This window comes from Buceros rhinoceros, unplaced genomic scaffold, assembly GCF_000710305.1.
Source record: "Buceros rhinoceros silvestris isolate BGI_N320 unplaced genomic scaffold, ASM71030v1 scaffold7337, whole genome shotgun sequence".
Taxonomy (NCBI): Eukaryota; Metazoa; Chordata; class Aves; order Bucerotiformes; family Bucerotidae; genus Buceros; species Buceros rhinoceros.
This window is the reverse complement of record NW_010422701.1, coordinates 102,060-109,683: the sequence shown is the minus strand read 5'-3', so window position 1 is coordinate 109,683 and position 7,624 is coordinate 102,060. Positions and strand designations below refer to the sequence as shown.

The following is a 7,624-nucleotide window of genomic DNA, read 5'->3' as shown; positions in this document are numbered from 1 at the left end:
AATAAATTCTTGAAGCTGTCAGACTCGACGGCTCACCCGGTGCTGACTGGCCATCACCTCTTGGCCAGTGCTTCAGAGGATCACTGCTCAGGGGTGCTTTAAAGTGCAGAGTCCTGCGGTGAATTTTTTTAATTGTAGGTTCCTGTGCCTTTGGCGTATCTTTGAGATGTTCTGAAGTTTTTATTCTGTGCTTATAGTTTCTTCTGCTGTAAAAATGTGTTTGGCCTCAGCTGGTTTCAGACCACATCTCGGCGCCTGTCAATGCTGTTTTCATCCGTGGAGCAAACGAAGGTTGCACGCTGTAGCTGAGGAAGCCTTTTGGTTTTGTTGTAAAACATAATTCCAGAGCTTTGGTAACTGCTGGCTCTAATTTCAGTGTGAGGCGCGTGTGCGGCTTTGCAGAGGCGTGTTCTGGAGAGCTGTGGCACAGAGCCGAGCTGAGGAAATGCCCCAGCGCCTGGCAGCTTGTTTCCCATTCTGTAACATCTCGCTCTGTCACACTGGGGAAGTGTTTTGCTTCTGGGTGTTTCAATGTCCATAGCTTCATCTGTCTCAGTAAATAAACTTCAAATAGCTTAAGTCTGCAGCAATAAATACATAAACCAGCTAGAATCATCCTCACTGTTAACACTCCCCAGTACGTTCTTGTCCATATCTGTGTGCTCTAGGCAGTTTGGGTCAAAATATTGCTCCTCAAAGAATCCAGGCTATTGACTGCTAAAGCATGAATTTATCGTTAGAAGAGTGTAACATGTAACCCAAACAGGAACAGTAACTTTGCTGAATGAACCGACCCGTAGATTTGCTGTAATTTATGTTTTCCCTTGTGCTGCGGTGTGCACATTAACTTCTTAGGGAGACGCCATTTCTTCTCTTCCTTTTAGATTCTCTTCAGAAATGATAATGATGTACGTCTTTGCCAGCACCATTTTCTGCTCCTGTCTTTGCTCACTCTTTATATTGTGTATAAATACTCTGCCGAGAGTCTCCATGGTGCCTGTTGCTGTGTGGCTGAAGGGTATGGTCTGCAGTTGGAGAAGTTCTTGTCATTGTCCTGTCTCCTCTGCAGGACAGCTGGTTGAGAAGCTGGCAGTGCCCGTCAGTATTTTCACTCAGTCCTATTTAAACCGTGGCAGGTTACATTCATTTCATCTTTTCTTTGTAACTTAAAAAATCAGTAAAAGTAGGAGGCCACTGCTGCTCTTTGGTTCGCGTCTGGAACCTCAAAGCTCTGAACATCCCTATTCCTCCAGGGAGACTGAGGACTTGGGGGGTTTGTTCGTTTGTGCCCCCATATCCTCCCTTCCTCCCTGAAGGACTGATACCTTCAGACAAGGGACAAGTCACTTTGACGTTATCTTTGCAGTGGTAAATATAAACTTCTATTTTGCCAGAGAATATTTTTCACTGAAAAAAGTGTTGTTGGTGTGTGTGGTGTTAAAGGCTGCTGGTGAGGTAGGTTGTTGTGTGCAGTCCCAGTCCCTCCGCTGCTCTCTAATTCAAACTGGAAATAATGGAAACAATGGAAGTAATACATTCAGAGCACTTTGAATGCAAATACCGTTCGTACAGCTTCTTTACCTCTTGCCTTTGTGTGAGACCTCCCTGCTCCCTTATTCTGGCTTGGCTGACTAGAATTGAGTTTATCATCAGCAAAAGCTGAAGGTTTTACCTGGAGTAGAGTGGTGAGATGTTTACACGGGTAAATCTGGGGAGGGTGGCTGTGGGTGTGCTGTTCTCTGAAGTGTTTCATGAGTGTATTTATATAAGGACTTGTCTTGAAGCGTGTATGGGATATATTTAAGACAAGAGAATTTAATTTGGCGTTTTCCTCTTGGTACATTGACAATTTTTTTTAATCTCTCTCCGGCAGCACAAGAATTTGGCCGAAAATTCAAACGGTGTCTGAAATCAAATAGGAGAGTTAAACATCTTGATGAAAAGGTGAAAACAAGCCTTTTTCTCTGTTCTTTAATGACAGGCTTCATGTTACTGAGGAGTGAGGGGCAGGCGTCTAGAAGCAGCAGGTACCTCGTGTGGGCTGACCTCACGCTGCCTTGTGGAGTTTGCACAAAACATGAGGCAATTACCGAGCTGCGGTGTTTGTGCGCGAGGTGCCGGGTTCCTGGTGGTAAATCACGGCCCTTTGAAACATTGCGAAGCGGAACACGTACCGCTTTATTGCACTCTACAGGGCTCTTGAGTTCTCTGCAGTAATAAAGAGAAGTTGATGTGCCATCTGCAATAAAACAATAGGAACATTATTGAATTTCCTAGACCTTCCATACAAATACTAATCCATCTCGTTTTGTCTGTTTCTCAGGGGTTTGGAATGGTTGAGGGATTGATGGAAGGGAGACAGGTCGGGGGAAATGAGGCAGGCTGGAAAAAAGACCAAATTGTTCAAATCTGCTGAAACAGCCCATATTACTGGGCCGCCAGTGTGGTCCTTGCCGTAGGAGATGCCTCAGAACCTCCCTGTGAATGCACAGGCGGTGCTCACGGCTGGCAAATGGATGAGGCAGTACGGAACACTGGGAAAACTCCCGTGACATCACTACCAGTGTGGTCCTCGGCTGCTTGTACGCGTAGGCTGTTGTTCAAATACACGCCTCTTCCTGTTAAATACAAACAGCTGAGGTGAAAAAGCCTTAGAGGGGCTGAGGGTGAAAGTTCCCTGTTTCTAGGAGCTCCCAGCTGCACAGCCAATGCATGTTTCCTTCCAGGTCTTATTGAGCCTCTTTCTAAATAATTTATCAGCTTGCCATTGCTTGAAGTATTTCTTCTGATTAAATTTAAGACTTGGCTTTAGTGTTGTGTAGCTACATAAATTTGTGTGCTGCGGGAGTGAAAAACACTTCAGCTGTTGTTTCATCTGCAAAACGCTGCAGTTAAACAATATTCAGTCATTTCATTGCAATTCTCAACTGAAAATTTTGCTGGGGGAAGAAAGTAGCTGATGACAAAGCTATAAGCTTGATCTGTCTTTATGAAGCACTTTCTGCACAAGTAAGAGTTCTCATGATTTGGTGCAAAGGTAATGTAGGCACCAGTGAAAAAGTGCAAAGCGAAGCCAGGCAGCTCTTCTCTGGCACTACCTTGGGGCGTGGGCTTTGGGTTAACCCTGTGGGTCATCGGAAGGCAGGCTCGTTTCCAGGGGATCAAGGGGGCTGCTGAGCAGGAAAGGAGGAAAAGGGAGTGAGAGCTAAGAGCACAGGACCCTATAATGCCCGGCCTGACTGGAGGGGCTGCTGCTGGCCCTGGGGATCTGGGGTGGAGCGGAACTGGCACTCCCTGTTTCCAGGGCTGGGTTAAAGAGTGTGGCAGGCGGTGTCAGGAGAACGCCCTGGAGAAGGGGAGAGAGCCTGTAGCTGAGGCAGCACCCCGTAGCACTTAACTGCCCAGAATGAGATACTTTACATCTCTCTTGGAGATTCTTCCCATGCCTGTGCTCACAATATTTAGGTAAGAAATGGATCACACCGAAACAGCGTTTCTCTGCTCCTGGACTGCAGTTATTACCCTGTGCAGAACTGCAGTGTTGTGGCAAGTGACCAGCCAGAGCACTCCTTCGCTTCTGCCAGCAGTGAGGAGTGGCTATTTGCCCTGTAGTTCGGATGCTGGTTTCTTGGCAGCTTTGCCTGTACCGCTGTTCGAATGGCAGGAGCTTTCCTGAGCTTAGAGGTGAACAGACTTCGTTTGGAAACAGGAATAATAGACTGCGAATTCCGAGGGCTGCTGCAGCGAGGTGGTTTATGGAGATGCAGTAGCTTGTGGGGATTTTTATGAGCAGAAGTTACTGCTACTTAAGTCCCAGTTTACATCCATTTGGCGAGGAGGAGGGTGTTACTCTGCACAGCACGCTGTCTCCTGTCCTCACGAACAGGTTTGAGCGGCTTTTCCTGCATCCTCTTGGCTGGTGTTCTCTGCCCTGGCTGCAGTACCGGTGTACACAAGCCCCAGTTACCCCTGTGAAATGGTCGCTGGGTGCAGTGTTGGTCAGAATGCTTCGAGCTGAGGTCGGCCTTTGCTTGCTGGCTTCGCTCTTTGGAGGGTGCCAGCCTTTTTCTCCCCTCCCTTTCTCATAACTTGGCTGCTGGCCTGCCCTGGACCGTGCCATGTCCTTCAGTTCCGTTCCCGTGCGTGTGCCTGTGAGAGTGGGGCTGTGTGGCCAAAGGCAGGGTTGTCCGTTGGAGGATGCGCGGTTTACATTGCTCAGGTTCTGGCATGCAGGAGTTGGGGCCATATGCTTATTAAACCTGCATGAAATTATGGATTTTTTTCTCTTTGTTGGCTTTTGACCAGTCTCTTTCTTTAACTCTCAGCTGACCAGAAACCAGCACCAGCCTTCCCAAAGAGCCTTAAATGTGCCATCCCAAAGAACTGTGTTCCCCTTACACCTGCTTGCCTGCACAAACCAAAGTCCGTTACAGGACTGATTTTTCTAATTCCAGTGATATGTCGTTGTCTCTCTTTTTCTTCTCTTTGCTTCCTTCTTTTTTGCTCTGACCGTCTTTGCTGTTCAGGTTGTCCAGTGGAATTAGTTGCGAGCATTTCATTGCGGCTCCCTCTGACGGGACGTCCCTGGAGTGAAGAGCTGTGAGCTACGGAGGCACGGGGCGGAAATCCTGCATAGGGGAAGGACTGGAGAAATCTAGAAGGCAAGGTGAAATAAACTTCTGGAAAGCCTTTTGGGAGGGATGGCTTGGTCGTGGTGTTTGAGAAAACCTGCATCTGCAGCATGCCCAGTCCCTGCGGGGGTGTTAACGACGCTATGGATGCTGGCACACGGCAATTTCCCTTCTGTTCCTGATGCAGTTCTCTGTGTGATGCTCCATTTCTTACATTAGTGTCAGTTATTAAGAGACGGGCACTAACACATCTGAACTCATCAGCCTGGCAGTTCCAGGCGTGTTTTAGGCCTTTCCAGCCCATTTAATTTATGTGGTCGTCCCCATTTTTCCACTTGGCTCCAAGAGGTGACACAATCAAGGAGGAGCGACTGCAGCATCTTGGGTTGAAGCAGGCCTGAGGGAACCGGGGCGCTCGGCACTCCTCCCAGATGGGCATGGCCGTGCCTTTTGTGTGTGACATTAACTGGGACCTTAGTGGACCCGTGGCTATAGATAATCCTTTCTCCCAGTTGGTGGTGCCAGGTCGAGGCTCCCAGCAGTGTGTGTGTGTGTCCCCTTGTGCTCAGCTCTGCAGGTTTGTAAATAAAGGGCTTTCCTGGTTTTTGTCTAATCCAGTATGATACATTGTGATGCTTCTGTCAGCTTGGATCCACCTGTGAGGGGTGGTCTCTGAAGAGACATCTCGCACAATACGGATGGATTCTGTTTTTTGTGGCAAGCCTTCAAGGAACAGTGATACTTTTCTGATCAAACGAGGCTGCTGCTTTCTCTCTCCCAGACTGCTTCCACCAGCTTTCGCTTAATTTCAAAGGAAGCACAGCCGAGATACTTGAAACAGATAATTTAAAGCCTCTACCTTTTTGTGCGTGGTTTCTGTTGTTGATGCTGTTGTTTCCCTCATTAGATTTCTCTGGGCTTTGATACAGTTTCTGAGGTTTCATTCCTTGCATTGCTTCCTTCTGCCTAATTAATTGGGAAGTCGCCTGCTGTACATCAAAGGTTGAGCATTTCCTGAAGAGTAACTAGTTAAGCATGAAAACTAATTGAACACATGACCTAATTATTGGTCTCTCTGTGAGTCATACTTTTCCTTTATTTCTGTAGGGTTTTTCTTTTAAAACAACAGCAAATACTAATTGCTCCTGCAAAAGAAATACTGCAGAATTCCAAAGGGGACAATGTAAAGTGGAAAAACTTGTACTTGGTCTCCCTGCTCTGCTGATGGAGGAACATGTAACGAAAAATGAAGAGAAAAAAAAAAAAAGGACATCATGGCCTTGTTTAACAAAAGCAGGTTTTCCTAAGAGGACTGTGTTTGTTGTTTTTTATTTCCCAACAGCCTCTTAAATTTGGCAGCTATCTCGGGCACAGCAAAATTCTGCTGTATCAATCCTTTGCTGTCTTGTTAAAGATCCACTGCCTTCAGCACTTTTTTCCAGAAAAAACCCCTCAGTCATAGCAGAGGGGTCAAGTGGTGTGATTGCCAGAACCAGTTCTTCACATCTCGTCCTGTGTGCAGAGCCGTCGCAGTTCTGTTCTGGGTGGGGCTGTTGGCCCCGTGCTGTTCTCACAAAATACACCTCTAGAAGAACGGGCAGTTTGGCCAGAGCAGCACAAATTGTAGGTGGGGGGAATGACGAAAGCCACTTGGGAATGCAGAGAAAACGAGGGCAAATGGAGGAGGATCTGACTTGTTTTCCTTGTGGTAGTTGTGCGAGAGTGGTCTGTGACCCAGGGTCCGCTCAGCTGCAGCACAGCTTGGCGGGGGAGAGCACAAGCCCAGCTCTCGGTCTGAACCATCGATGAAGACGCGTTGTCTTGGAGCTGCGCTCCTTTGTGCTGCACAGCCTGACCTGGGCCACCTCTCCTCTTCTGCAGCCGGGCGCGAAGCATGGTGAGGAACCACCGTGGAGCTTTTAGCACCTTAAACCCCTCTGTGGGTTCCCTGCCGTTTTACACCGCAACAATTCAGGCTGCATCTGGAGGCACTGCTGATATGACCGTCACGTGGGAGCAGCTGCACCGCTTGTATGTAAAGTACCTCCTAGAGAGTGAGCGCCAAAGGACCTGGGAGTGAGCTGTACGAGAGGAAAGGGGCGACTGCGATCCTGGGGCTCAGGCTAGGCAGAATGCATGCCTGAATTCTTTGCGTAGCGAGTGGAAAATACCTGATGAATCTGTAACACACTACTCAAAATCAAGTGGCACCGGTGAAATTGCAGCAGTAATGTACTAACTGCTGATTTCTCTGAGAGTCTCCTGGAAAACCGAGGCACAAAAAGGAGAAAAAGAGTGAACTGAGGTGAAGCAGTGTGTTCAGAAGCTGGAAAGACAAGGAAGGGGCATTAAGCTGTTTGTGAACTGAACTGTTCATGCGTGGCAGATCAGCAGTGATCTGGCATTCTGGAACTGAGTCAACGAACTTGCAAAATCAGTTTAGTGGGGAAATCCTCTGGGTCTTGCCATCTCGCAGAAAGCCTCGAACACTGCAGGAGGAGCGACCTTGATTGAAGGAGATGGGGCAAAGGGGAAGCTGTTGCTGAAGTCTGGAGAGATAAGTCTGAAGCACAAGGAAAGAGACATTTACCTTGTAAGCAAACCATTTCTTCTCATTTTGTTAGGGAAGTGGTGCACTGAGGTGACTGTTTAGGTCAGCGTTGCTCTCCAGAAGGCGGCACCCTTCAGGGTGGATGATCTGCTCGAGCAGCCCCTGGGCCGTGGTGCCTGCCCCGGCTGTGCTCTCTTGGGGAAGCAGCATCGCTGCGGGACAGAGGCTCCGGAACACCTCACCTCTATTTCTGCACGTTTGAAACAGCTCCCCGTCACAATGCCGAGAGACCTGGTAGAGTCTCCCTGATGGGGATTCAATGAGGTGGGCTTGGCAGGGGAGCTGCTGAGGGCAGGAGGCCATCTAGAACCGGACTCTGCTTTTACCTAGAACCAGACTCTGCTTCTTCCTAGAACCAGACCTTGCTCCTACCTACTCTTTC

The 7,624-nt window shown here is 48.3% G+C and overlaps 1 protein-coding gene across 1 annotated transcript in view; it reads left to right on the top strand.

Annotated features, from left to right (window-relative positions):
• Positions 1–7,624, top strand: part of RPTOR (regulatory associated protein of MTOR, complex 1) — a gene marked incomplete at its 3' end in the record, with an annotated part of 119,383 nt that overhangs the window by 12,808 nt on the left and 98,951 nt on the right. The window lies entirely within an intron of this gene.